This window comes from Erithacus rubecula (assembly GCF_903797595.1).
Source record: "Erithacus rubecula genome assembly, chromosome: 5".
Lineage (NCBI taxonomy): Eukaryota > Metazoa > Chordata > Aves > Passeriformes > Muscicapidae > Erithacus > Erithacus rubecula.
This window is the reverse complement of record NC_136687.1, coordinates 42,651,049-42,664,751: the sequence shown is the minus strand read 5'-3', so window position 1 is coordinate 42,664,751 and position 13,703 is coordinate 42,651,049. Positions and strand designations below refer to the sequence as shown.

Below are 13,703 nucleotides of genomic sequence, written 5' to 3'. Positions count from 1 at the left end.
TGCTAATACACTAGGAACCAAGAGGGAAACACCGGTGAAATGCCTCAAAGGAATTATGCCATGGTCCTCTAAAAAAGTGACAAGGTCGGTGATACAGCTGAAATGTTTCTATACCAATGCATACAGCATGGGGAACAAATATGAGGAGGTGGAAGCCACTTTGCAGCTAGAAAGCTACAGTCTAACCACTATTAATGAAACAGTATGAGAAGAACCACACAACTGGAATGCTGCAATAGAACTAAAAACTAGAACAACTAGAAACTTTTCAGAAGTTACAGGCAAGAACGAAAAGCAAGCAGGTGGCTGCCCTCCAAATAAAAAAAAAAAATTAAAAAAAGGAAAAAATAGCAGAGAAATAGCAAAAAAACCCATTGACTCTAGAGAGCTACTTTGGAAAAACAGCAATGAAAAAGTTGAGAGCTTGTGCATAAAAATTAGTGGTTAAGCCAACAAAGAAAACCTCATGGCTGGTGTTTACTGCAGTGTACCTCATAAAGGGAAGCTTGCTGATAATGAGTTCTTCCTTCAGCTACAGGACATGTCATGTTTGCAGGCTCTAATGCTGTTGGGGGACTTCAATCACCCTGACATCTGTTGGAAAAGCAGCACAGTAAACTGTAAGCAGTCCAGGAGACCCTTGCAGTCCAGGAGTGCAACGGGGATAATTTCTTAATCCAAGTGACAGAGAGCACAACTGGAAGGGAAGCGTTATTAGACCTGTTGCCTGCTAACACAGATGAACTAATCAGGTATGTCAAGATAAGTGGCAGGCTGAGTTGCAGTGGTCATGCCCTGGTGGAATTCACTATCATGATGGACATAGAACCAGGTGAAGAATAGAGTAAGGACTCCAAGTTTTAAGAGCACACTTTCATTTGCTGTATTAATTCATGGATGAAATTTCCCAGGAACTGCTCTCAGGGACAAAGCAGCTATAGGGAACTGGCAACCCTAAAAGGATATTTTTCATAAAGCCCAGGAGCTCTCAATTACCATGTGCACAAAAACAGGCAAAGGAAGTGGAAGACAAACATGACTAAGGATCTCCTGACCAAACTAAAGTGTAAGAAGCAAATGCACAGCTCTATAGGAATGCTGGCTAGAAAAAGTAAGATTAAAAGTAAACATATCTGCTCTTGAAAAGTAAGACATGAGAACTAGTGAAAACTAATAGGGAGAAAACTGAGCTATTCAACAGTTTTTCACCTCAGCTTTCAATATTAATCTCTCTTCCCACATCTCTCAGATCTCTGAACCTCAAGGACTGTAGACTGCAGTTCCGTCCACTCTAAGTCAAGCTCAGGTTCAAGACCACCTGAGATATTTGAACATACATCAGTCCATAGGACCAGTGACAGGTATCCCAGGGTTCTGAAGAATAGGCTGATGCTGAAATGTCCAAGCAATTCTCAATCATATCCAAGAAGTCTTAGCAGTAAGGCAAATCCCCAGACTGGAAAAAGGAACCATTTTGAAAAAAGGTAAAAAGAAAGACCCTGGGAACTACCAACCAGGCAGCCTCAGTCTACATTCAGTAAAATCATGGAACAGTCTCCTGGAAGACATATCAAAACACATGGAAGACAGGGAGCCACTTCCAGACAGAAAGAGCAGATCATGTCTGACTAATTTGGTAGCCTTCCATAATGAAATGATTGCATCAGTTGACAGATTAAAAGCTGAAGATGTGATCCACCTGAACTTCTTGCAAAGCTGGAACAGGTTATCCAGAGAAGCTGTGGATACCCATCAGTGGAAGATTTCAAGGTCAATTTGAGCAACCTGATCTGGTGAACACTATTCCTGTTAATGGCAGGGGATGTGGACTACAAGATCTTCAAAGGTCCCTTGCAACTCAAACCATTCTATGATTGCAATCCTGCAGGCCAGTGCTTGGAGATCTGCAGTTTTAAAATTTATACAGATAGATCATATTAAATGGTCATTTTCATGTAAAATAAAGCTACCTCAAGTTTAAAAATGCTACTGTAAGCAAATGTGATGTGATCTGTATAAATGCAGCACCTGCTTGCATGTTTCTGTTACCTTGTCATTAGATAAACAACTGCAGCAACTGCTGGGGGCATCAGTATGTGGGAGGAGACAACACACACAGCTTGGAATATGGCTCTCCTATCAGAGGCATTTCTTGCTTTATAGCTAAAATGACCATTTGGTCCATAAGGGTCAGAGAACAGCCATATCAAGTATTTCCCTTTATTGACACAGATCTGATCTTTGAAAGGCAGGTTCTCATGAATCAATATGCTGCAGAAACTGCACTAGCTCCTACAGTAACAGGATGCAATACCAAATTGAACAGAGGCCCAGTAAAATATTAAGTGGAAACCACACTTAGAGATCAGATTCCTTCAGCTTATTTCAGCAATTCATGGAAACAAGCTTCAAGGCAGCAGTAAGAAAACAAAGAAACGTTGTGAACAAGGTCTGCCAGTACCACTTTTAGCTTGTTTGAAGAGTGTTGGGGGTTGAGTGTTTTACTATTACTGTGTCAACTGAAAGAATTTTTCCCATTATCATGCCAATGGAGCTGCCCGGGTTACACCCAGGGTCTCTGATGAGTCCAGACAAAAGGTGTCAATTGCCGTGGGTCCCGAGGGACCTCTGAGGTTTCCGGAGGGGACTCGGGTTTCCGGCGAGCTCGGAGGAGAACACCCGGATCTTCAGCCCACGCGGCCGGAGCATAGGAGAGCCAGTCCCTCTGTGATCACCTGCCCTGCATCTGCCCCGTTCCAGCCTCCTGCCTCTGCGGACACAGCTGATCACCCGGACACACACGGTGAGCGAGGAGCCGCCGCTCCAGCCCGTTCCCGCCTGAGACCGGCGTGGCCGCTGCCGCCACCCCCGTCCTGCGGTCCCGCCTGCCCTCGGCAGATCCGGACTGTGGACTAAGCACAGAGACAACGTGCTTGCATCTAAAGGGACTGACACCAAGTTATCTATTCTGTTCTGTTAGCAATTTTAACAACGGCTGTTTTTTCTGCTTGTACAGTTAGATATATTAGTAAAAGAGCTGTTATTCCCACCCCCTTATCTCTGCCTCAGAGTCCTTGATTCAAACAATTATAATACTTGGGGGGAGTGGAACCAAAGTCTCTGTTTCAAAGGGAAGCTTCTGCCCTTACTGGCAGACACCTGTCCTTTCAAACCAGGACAAAGAAAAAAGGATTTAGACAGAAAAAAAAAAAATACAAAGCATCACTTTGAAAGGATCGCAATTTAACTCCTAATTTTTCTGAAAGATTCTTCTGTCTCAGTCATTGTTCACCCCAGAAACACTTTCTCAAGAACTTTGTTCAATGAAATTTCAACTACTTAGCAAGACAACCTGGCTTCCTCTCTATATCTACATACCATAAACCTCACTTCTCAGTGTACTGCAGGACTTCAAGGCATTCCAGACTTAAGCTTGCACTAGATGTGCCAGATATGAGATTTATATAACTAAAGCAAGGTAAGGAGAAGGAATCTGAACCAGACAACCAGCACCACAAATATCACTGCCACAACAAGAGCTCTTCCAGCATGGGAAGAAGATATCTTCTTTGAAAGGTTCTCTCCTCCCTCTGTGATTGCCTTCAAGTCTTGCCCCGTAAGTAGGTGCATCCTGAGTTAGACGCTCTAGGGAGTCCTGCTTGAGTGGGGAAGTTGGACTGGATCACCTTCAATGGTCCTTTCCAACCTTACTCGTTCTGTGATTTTAACTGATTTGTTTTCTGTATGTAGGAAGCACTATGAAATTGCTCCCTGGTATGCCAGTTCTGCTACCTGTGGTTAAATATGCATAGAAAGAAAGAACATGCAGAAGGTTCCAGAGCCCGTAGGCAGCACAACAGAGGTCGGTAATATCCTTCTGCCCTCAGAGAAAGAGCCAGAGTAGATGGCTCAGTCTACATGAACAGCAATTCAAAGCCTTGATCTTGCCTGGACTTAAGGAAGTAAATATCCCTGTTTCATTTTTTTTGATGCAACAGTTTTCAAGCTGAAATTTTCCATTCCACCTAAAAGTGATAACAAAAGTATACGCTGATTATGCAGAATGCAGTCTTCTAGAAAACCACCTCAAAACCTGAGTGGAATTGCAGTTCTTTTGTCTGTGTTTTTTTTACATCATGCAAAAGACAGTGGTGTTATTACAAAAAACTTCTCCGAAGAACACTAGCTGCACAAAAAGCTGGGTAGTATAAGGGAAGTTTTGGGAGCTCCACAATGAACCTGCAAAATTCAAGAACACTAGAAGCTTCAGCTAGCAAAAAAAAACCCCAACAAATAAAAAAAACACCAAATAAATAACAAAAGGAAAAAAAAAGGGAAGAAAAAAAGAACAAAAACAAGAAATCTTTTCTTGAGCTAACAAGCAATGAGAGACAGTACACTAAGTACTCATTTAATCCAATTTATCTGCAGCCATGCACATGCACTCCTAAACACTGAATCACAGTGAAACATGGAAGAGTTGTGGTCAAAGGGACCACTGTACATTATCCTCCCTGCTACAGCTGAGCGACCTACACTCAGTTGCCCAGGACTCCGTCCAAATGGCTTTTCAATATCTCCATGGAAGGAAACTCCACAACTACTCTGGGCAACCAGTGATTACTTGTCCTGATGGCAAAAAGTATTTTTGGTGTTCAGAAAGAACCTCCCACATTTTGATTTGTGGTCATTTCACAAAAGGGCTTAAGAATCCCATCTCACTGTGTTTGAGTAGTAGCCTGGAACACATATACTATTAAGTATGCAAAATGGAATAGAAGACCCTTTTATCAAAAGAGGTCTAAAAAACCCTAACAAAAACCATTTGTAGATGGTATGGATTGAGGACTCACTAGGTAACAACTAAATCACAATCCCCTTCCTTGCAAGCAGCAATTCTGCAACTACTTAAGCTTCAAGCAATTGGTTTAATATACTATACTGAACAGCTAGAAATCTTAACTGCTGCCCTATTGTCCAAGCAATCTATGTTTTCACCTATATGCCAAGCTGAAAGCTGCTTAGAGGTTAAGTCTTCATTGCTTGGTCCCAATTTAACTTTTCGCTGAATGAATTCACCTTTCTACTTCAAGTTTTATTCAAATAAATGTCAGCTATAATCCCAACATCCCACTTGACAGATTAAGAGCCCTGCTTCCAGAGTCCTTGAAAAGGAAAAACAGTCACTGAGGTAAATCAGGTCAAGAAACAAAAAACATCCTAAGAGGGAAAGGAATTGAGGAGAGTTAAGAGAAATCAAAGATGAATTCCAGTCTGCTTTCTAAGCTAACCATTAGTTCCCAGTTCATCTTGAGAAAAAAGGTCTTGGTGGAAGTTAAGTTATAGACTGCATGTGAAATTAGCTGTGTGGCTATCTGAAGGCACTATTTGCCAGTGAACCAAAATCTAATACCTGAGAACCAACATGAACAGAGGGATCTTAGAAGTTTATGAAAACCTGTCCTGGATCTAGCATTTTTCCGAAACAGAAAAGCATCTGAAAAAACATTAATTGAAAGGATTTAAACCCTAGCAGTAGCTCTCATCCCACCATTCAGTGAGGCGAGCACAAGATGGGGAAAAAAACAACCACCAAACCCCAGAACTGTCACATTCCATGAGTACATTCCTCCTTTTCCAGAGGTGAATTTCAGTGCCGACCAGCTTTCAACAATACACAGATGGTGTCTTAGTCACACACCCTATGGCACACAGAGTGATATTTTAATGCAATTAAGACTTGTAACTCTTTAAATTAAAGAAGCCCCAAAATGTAAAATAACTTTTGCATATTTTTCATAAACTTGAACCTTATGTCAATTTTGTAAACTCATCATTAGTCCACAACATAGCTACCAAATGTTTAAGAGATACAAGTAACATATGAAATCTTAGGAATAACAAGTTGTTCAGGCATGAAAACGTGGTAAAAGCTATGGGTTAACCAGATGACACAAGTATTCTCAAAAATTCTGTTTATGAAGTAAACTGAGGAAGCTAAGAATATACTAAATTCAAGCAGACCTAGAGCTCTACTAACAATTGACCTAGCACCTTATTACATGTATCAGAATTGTAAATTTTCCCCAGCAACTATCTTAGATCACATTATAAAGTAAAACAGTAACATTGGTCTCAATTTTTAAAGTTCAGCACTATATTAGCTTATTTTCCTGCAGCCCTGGCACCTGTCACCACCATGGTCTATTGATACAGAGCAGTGCAAGTCTTAGCATATTTAACATTAGGCCCTTGACATGCAAATATTCTACAATGCAAAATTCTCAATCTGTCAGGTGAGATATTGCCAGTGCTATAGTTCTCACACCAGGGAACAATGCATGTTACATGAGTCTGAGTGGGTTCTCTTCCTGGGACACCCACGTCCTGTGCTACCCTTGTATCACCCCACATAAGAATATAAAAACAAATTTTTATTCTTGCATCCCTTATCACATATGTTCAGTAACCAATACTATAGTTAGGTCAAGAATACTGTGCTTAATGAGGGAACAGCTCAGTACTGCTTGCTTGGACAAAACACAAACACTACACACACATCAGCATGAATAGCAGGATTCACATCAGACACTTCAGCCTTGCTGCTGCATGGTGCATTTGTACAAACAGTGAAAAAATGAAGTAGAGAAGTCTATATTTATCAATCAAGAGTCCTAGCTGAATCGACAGCAGAAGTGAAGACCACCCAGAACAAGAGGCAAGAGCTCAGTATTTTCAGTAGCCTTCAAGCACCCACAGTTTATTTTGCACACTTGCTTTACATGCTTTACAGAAAAAACAATTCATTCAAAAATACCTTCCTTTATTCACTATGATGACAATTTATTTGCCTACACATTTTTAAAAGCAATACCTTTCTATTCTTTATCCTTTATATCCTAGTAGTAATATTTTAATCAATGTTTTCCATTAGTCTAAGAAAACATCTGAGACCTTAATAATTTGCTCCAGTCATTTATGTCTTTAGTATCTATACATATATCAAGAGATTGTTTTTAAACCACATATGGACTGCATTAAGAACCACATGGTTCCACTGAGAAACTAAAAGTGGATATTCCTACAATAATCATAAGCATTGTCCCATAACATTAATTATTTCTGCAGGATATTTAGGAAGTCACTCTAAACTCATACAGACATGTGAAAGCAGTTTCAATGCCTGCAAGAGGATCACCTGTTCCATTACTCTGTTCCGAATACAATTTCTTCCCCTCCCTCTCAATTTGCAAATAGCTAGCATTAATACTTTTGAAGACCATAATGTAATCGTTTAGATTCACCAATTTCAATATACTTTTGGGTTTGTTTTTTTTTCTGTAAGATAGAATTAGGAGCAAAAGCAAGAAAGGCCTAAAACTTAAAAGGGTGTAAAGAAAAATTTTATTAACAAAATAAAAAAATAATAAGTTCAGGATAAAACCTTCAGACCACTCCCTCCTCCCCCCTCTCACACCTTCTCCTTCTTAACCACAACATACAGAAACACTTCAGTCAGTTACCAACCTAAATAATCTCTACCAGTTCACTTTAGAGAGAGGAGTTTCTTCTTGTTCAGCTATAGGGATTTTTTTCCACAGGGAAAAAAAAAAAAAACCAGTTCTCTTGTGGCTTTATTTTTCACTGACTCCCCACAGCTCTCCCAAACTGTGTTTATGGGCCATGTTAAACTCATGGAGTGCTTACTTTTAAGACTGAACTGCTTAAAAACAAAAGTTTTCTTCATCTCTCTTTTCTCTGTTCATACTTCATCCCCAGGAACAGAGGGGGCAAAAGATCCTCAACACACATACTTTTACTTAATGATCTCTTAAGTCAAACACTTCAATCCTACATGTCTTTTTCCCATAGTTTATAGGAATTTTTAGTGTAGTACAGTCCATCCCTATAACTTGCAAAAGGATTTTCAGCCTAAATTCACAGCATCTCCTCATTCTCCTTCCATTTGGAACTTCATTCCTGCTTCGCTGACTTAAGTGTATCCCCTCTGCTCTCTTTCTTTTCACACAAGGGAGGACTGAAGGTCTGCGAGTCTTATGTGAGCATTGGAGGGGTTAAAATCTCACATAGATGATGTAGAGGCTGCGGCTGGCCGTGCTGGAGTGGTGCCAGGATCTCAGAACACTTGGGCCACGCTGGGGGGCTGGGCAAGGGCTGCCCTCCAGCACCTGTCCTCCCTCCACCTTGCCCAGCAAGGGTGTGGAAGGGCTCTGCCAGAACAGGGCTCAGCTGCCTCCCCCAAGGCCACATGGGCGGCGGGGCAGGCCCAGCGACCCCATGGCTGCCCCAAGCCAGCGGCAGGGCAGGGTTTTGCCAAGCCTTGGCCGTGTCAGGGGAGCTAGGATCTTAGCAACGGGCCTCTCTTCTGCCTAGCTATCAGAGCCCCTGGTCAAAAATGGGACCTGGTGGCTTCCTGAGCCCAACCCTGCCCAGCCTGGGCTACATGGGTAGGGGCCCAGGCCAGTCGGTGTTACCTTGTGAGAGGCTGGAAACGAAAGAGAGCTTTCCCAGGGTTTACTTCCTTAGAAATGTGAATTCTCAGAGGCGGACTAAATTCTTCAATTTCTTTCTCAGGCTGTCAATAACCAAACCAGCCTCCAGTAGGTCCCATCAACTCACAGAAGAAGTCCTCAGGGCAAAAAAAATATCCATGCATCCCTCCCCCAAGAGCCAATCAAGGCACAACCAGAACACTTCCTAGAAAGACCCTACAGAAAATTTTCTAGGAGCGTTTGCATATTATCGTACCGCCTCCTACACTGCAAGAAATCAGATTCTTATTCAATGAACACGTGTAAAGAAACATCATAAAATTAATTACTCTTATCCTCCTGTGCCAAGCAAGCAAACAAGGGGGGAAAAAAAGTTGTTTTCTTGATACCTGAATTTTGAAAAAGAAACAGGACTGCAAAAAAGTCTAAAGCCTAGATAAGTCATAATATATTAATCACCAATGCAATTCAAACCTAACAGAAAGAAAAACATCTTTCAAATTATGCATTGCATTAAATCCCAGACAAGACACCTAATTTGTACAAAGTATCATCCTCTCTACTATAAAGTTTACTGTTGACTTTGTTTCAGAAGGGGATTTAACCTGAGTATTAATCCAGCTCAATGCTTGGTTCCTTATAAAAAAACATGGTTTGGCACTTCCACATTGCATCAATGATTTTAAGGTTCCTTGCACTCCATGACCTTGCTTTGTTGGGTACATGTGTGTGACTGACACTGCTCCAAGAGATTTCTTCCAAAAGTGTCTATCACAGCTACACATGCACAGGTACCAGAATACAGTAACTCCTGAAGACTACACTCCATAACAGACCTGTCTGCACACAGATGTCACACTCTGAAGAGGTATCCTTCTCACACAGCAATTGATCCATTTCCCTCATGTCTTTCTGCCCACATCCACCAGGGACCACTGTAGTTGTATATACCATGCCAGAATGCCCCAAACTATTTTCTGTTGTCACTTTTGACAAAAGCCTGGTTGTCTCACACTCCAGTCCGTTGTTACTATGAGAACAGTATTACAATGCCTCCCAGTTACCAATGTAATATTTCGGTCATGGGTTCTTCCACCCCCAACAGCTCATAGAGAAGGGAGTCTTATTCTCTAGGTGCAAAAAATGTGAGACTCGGCCCTTGAGGCTTTAATTTCTGCGATGAGTATTAAAATTCAGAAGCTAACATAGCTTAAACAAGTGGTTAGAAGACATGGAACTATTTAAAATGAGGAACAAGCACTTAATTGAGACAACAAAAGTTCCACTCAAAACATGAAATTTCCATCCTGGGTCTGCTATCATGCAAGGTTCCTTTGAGAAAGACCCCATGAAGAAATAGTATGAAAAGCATATTAGGTGTTTGAGTCACTGGGTATGCACCAATTTAAAGCCACTTTTCTACTAGAAGAAGCTCCAAACAAAAGCTGAAACTTACACAGCAGAAGCAGACCACAATAATTCCTAACACTTACAGTCTGATGAGCCTACGTCCACAATAACTGATCTGGCTTTGATCATGTTGGCGGTTTAGTATTTTTCTATTACTGTGTCAATTGAAAGAATTTTTCCCATTATCATGCCAATGGAGCTGCCCGGGTTACACCCAGGATCTCTGATGACGCTAGACAAAAGGGAGCGGCTTCCGGAGGGGACTCGTGTTTCCGGTGAGCTCAGAGGAAGGACGCCCCGTCTGCAGCCATGCTGTGGAACACAGGAGAGCCAGACCCTCTGTGATCACCTGCCCTGCATCTGCCCCGTTCCAGCCTCCTGCCTCTGCGGACACAGCCGATCACCCGGACACAAACAGTGAGCGAGGAGACGCCTGCTCCAGCCCGTTCCCGCCCGAGACCGGCGTGGCCGCTGCCGCCCCATCCTGCCCCTTCTCTGCGGCTCCCAGGCTTTGTTCCAGCTGCAGCACCAGGACCGAGTGCAGAGAGAGTGTGCCTGCAGCTAAAGAAAGAACTGAAACCGAGTTATCTATTCTGTTCTGTTAGCAATTTTAACAACTGCTGTTGTTTTCTGCTTGTACAGTTAAATATATTAGTAAAAGAGCTGTTATTCCTACCCCCTTATCTCTGCCTCAGAGTCCTTGATTCAAACAATTACAATACTTGGGGAGAGTGGAATTAAAGTCTATTTCAAAGAAAACTTCTGCCTTTACTGGCAGACACCTGTCCTTCAAACCAGGACAGATCAGTATCTGAATAATAAATAGCATTAAGAATAGCTAGGAATTTTATTTTGCATAGTGGGACATAAGAGATAATTATGTTAACAGGGATTGCTTGTGGTTAAGATTATCAAACCACAAGAGAATCTTTCCTCTCATAACAGTATTAACTGCAGCTAACAGATAGGAAAGCTCCACACTACAGGGATTAATTCATGTCCTCCTATGGAACAAAACTCACAATTCTGGTACACAAGAACAGTCTAAAGCTCTTTAAAGCTTTCCTGCAATTTAAAAAAGCTCAAATACAAGTCACTGTCTCCCCACAATACACTATGACCAGTCACTTACAGTAGTATTCCAATGCAGTAGCTCAAAAGTCAACACAGGAATAGTAGCAATATTAAGAATCTTCTGATATAAACAGCAACAGTTTATTCTGTTTTACACAAAGTATTTGAAAGTACTTGAGAGTTTTTTCCAATGATTTTACAAGCCTCTGAAAATCAGATATCCAGGATGCCTCTTTGAATCTAATCTTTCTTCTAGAACACCAGCTCTCCAAGAGAGTCTTCAGGAGTCAGTACATATCTCCCACAAACAACATGTATAACCAGGTCCCAATGGACCTCAATTACCAATATCCCCTCTAATTCCTACTGAGAAACTAGTAGTCTTCTTACTGGCTTCTGTCTATCCAGCAGACAAATCTAAGACAGTGTAATTATTTTTCAGTTAAAATACCAGATCTTCTCCCTGCCACCCACCTACAAAAAGAACTGGCTACCATACAATTTTGCTCTTTGATAGCACTTCTTATGATTTTTTTTAATACTATTTTTCAGGTAATAAAGCATTACACTGATTTAACTTTTACAGTAATACAATTCCTCTGCTTGGAAATACTCAGAGCATTCTAAAATCTCTTAGGACAAAATTACCAAAACAGCAATAATTTCACTACTGCCTGTACATGCCTTCTTTGCAAGGTGGCCAAACAAATGAGTAGTTCAAAGATTTTAGTAGTTCAATGATTTTTAGTAGTTCAATGATTTTAACATTACCACAATTTCGTTAAGGTTTACTGTGTGCTGCTTCTGCCTATGAACTACCTTTCAAAGATTTTTTTAAAAATCCTAACAGAAGGTTTATCTGCCCTGCAGAAAGGAGTCACATAATACTCCCTCCACATCCTTCAGTCAAAACATGCATACTAGCAGAAGGTAATAACTCATGAATTCTTTTCCTTCCCCAGTTGTGAGGAAGCATGGCAGGGTGAGGAATGTTTTGATATCCTTACAAAGAGGCATTTAAATAACAGTGATCCCTATATGGAGGATATATACATCAGAAAAGCTGTTACACATACACGGATCATACCATAAGTCTATCATCAACATTTACAGTGACAGGTCTAATCTGTGCACAGAATACAAAATGAAGTTCTGTGTAATAAAAGCCATAAATATAATCCTGTACTTCCTTTCACCAAGTCCACAACTTCTTGCTGAATTAAGATTGAACTTTAAAGGTATCCTCAGTTCTTTGATTATAGAAATCAGATCTAAATGATCTCAAATTACTATGAGCATTGTACAACAAAATGGATGTATCACATAATCTGCCTCTTCATCTGATCTGCCTCAACTCCTCCAGAGTACCAAAATCTTTAGACATACCATCCAAAACAATACTACCTGTGCTGTTTTGTCCTGCCAAATCCTAAAGCCTGTCACAACCAATCTATAAACACAGAAGTGTGCTGCTGCACCCTTTCCTGCTCCAATCCAAGGTTTCAAAAACCAAAAAAGATAAATCTTTTCCAAAGCAAAAGATCCATTTTCTATTCAGTCTCTTACCATCAAACTTTCTTCCATTTAATTTGCATTTTCAGTCAACAGTTCCCAAATAGGCTCCAGCATGAACCAGACCAAAGTAATTACTTCCTTTAAGTTGTGTATTAGACTCTAGTTACTGACTGCAATTAAACTTAGTTTTCTATTCAACATTATCATAGTAGACTGTTACTGGAACCTACTATATCAATGGATCTCTTCCCACATACTGCTGCATAACCAACTATATTCAATTTCTAAGAATATTCTCCATGTTTTACCTTGCATACAGATATGAAATCACATTGCTTGTAAATAAAAGAAACAGAATGAAAAATTACATTCTAATGTTTCCTCCAATTTTCTTTCATTTAATTTCTGGTGCTTATTTTTAAGTAATGACTTAAATATTGCAATGAAGCTAATGCAAGATTTCATTCTGTTTCGTAGCCTTCTCTGAAGGAATTCTATGTAATAAAACTTCCAGAAATAAAGATATTACCTGGAAGTCTGATAATTGTATCTTGTCATCTGAATAACACATAGAACATACAGTTCGTAATCTTAACTGAAGTGCCTAAAAGTCAGGCATTCCTTGAAGAAATGCTGAGCACGTAATTTTATTCAAGTTAGTAGAAGTTAAAAAATGTTCAAGAAACTGCTGTGTAAAAAAAAAAAAAAAAAAAAAAAAAAGTTTCCATTTAGAAACAAAGGACTACTAATTACAGAAATAACTCACAAAAGTTAAAGATATCCTGATTGAAAAGCTCTTTATATGCTCTCAATAAATTTTAAACAGTTGAAGCGTTCAGTTTTATTTGAAATTGCTTTGACTCCAGGCTACATAACACATACAGAAGATAGATCACCACTGAACAACCATGTCCTATAAACTGTACTGGAAAGCTCCAAAGGACCAACTTGTTTCTCCATACTGCATGGAATGCAAGTTTTACCACCATCCTAATCACTACTACAACATATACAGCAGCCAAAAAAACAGGGACTTTATATAGCAAAGCTAGTTTTCTTGACAGCAACCAAGAAAGAGAAACCTATATATTCAGATTTTAAATACTGTAATTTAACAAACAAGGAGACTTCATCCCATCTCTCCAGGATAGCTTTTCTGATGTAAGTTCACAAGCCTTGTATTACAGACCA

At 40.3% G+C, this 13,703-nt stretch overlaps 1 protein-coding gene across 2 annotated transcripts in view; it reads right to left on the bottom strand.

Moving 5' to 3' along the window:
- Window positions 1-13,703, bottom strand: part of TNKS (tankyrase) — a 142,221-nt gene that overhangs the window by 122,141 nt on the left and 6,377 nt on the right. The gene's annotated exons all lie outside the window — the stretch shown is intronic.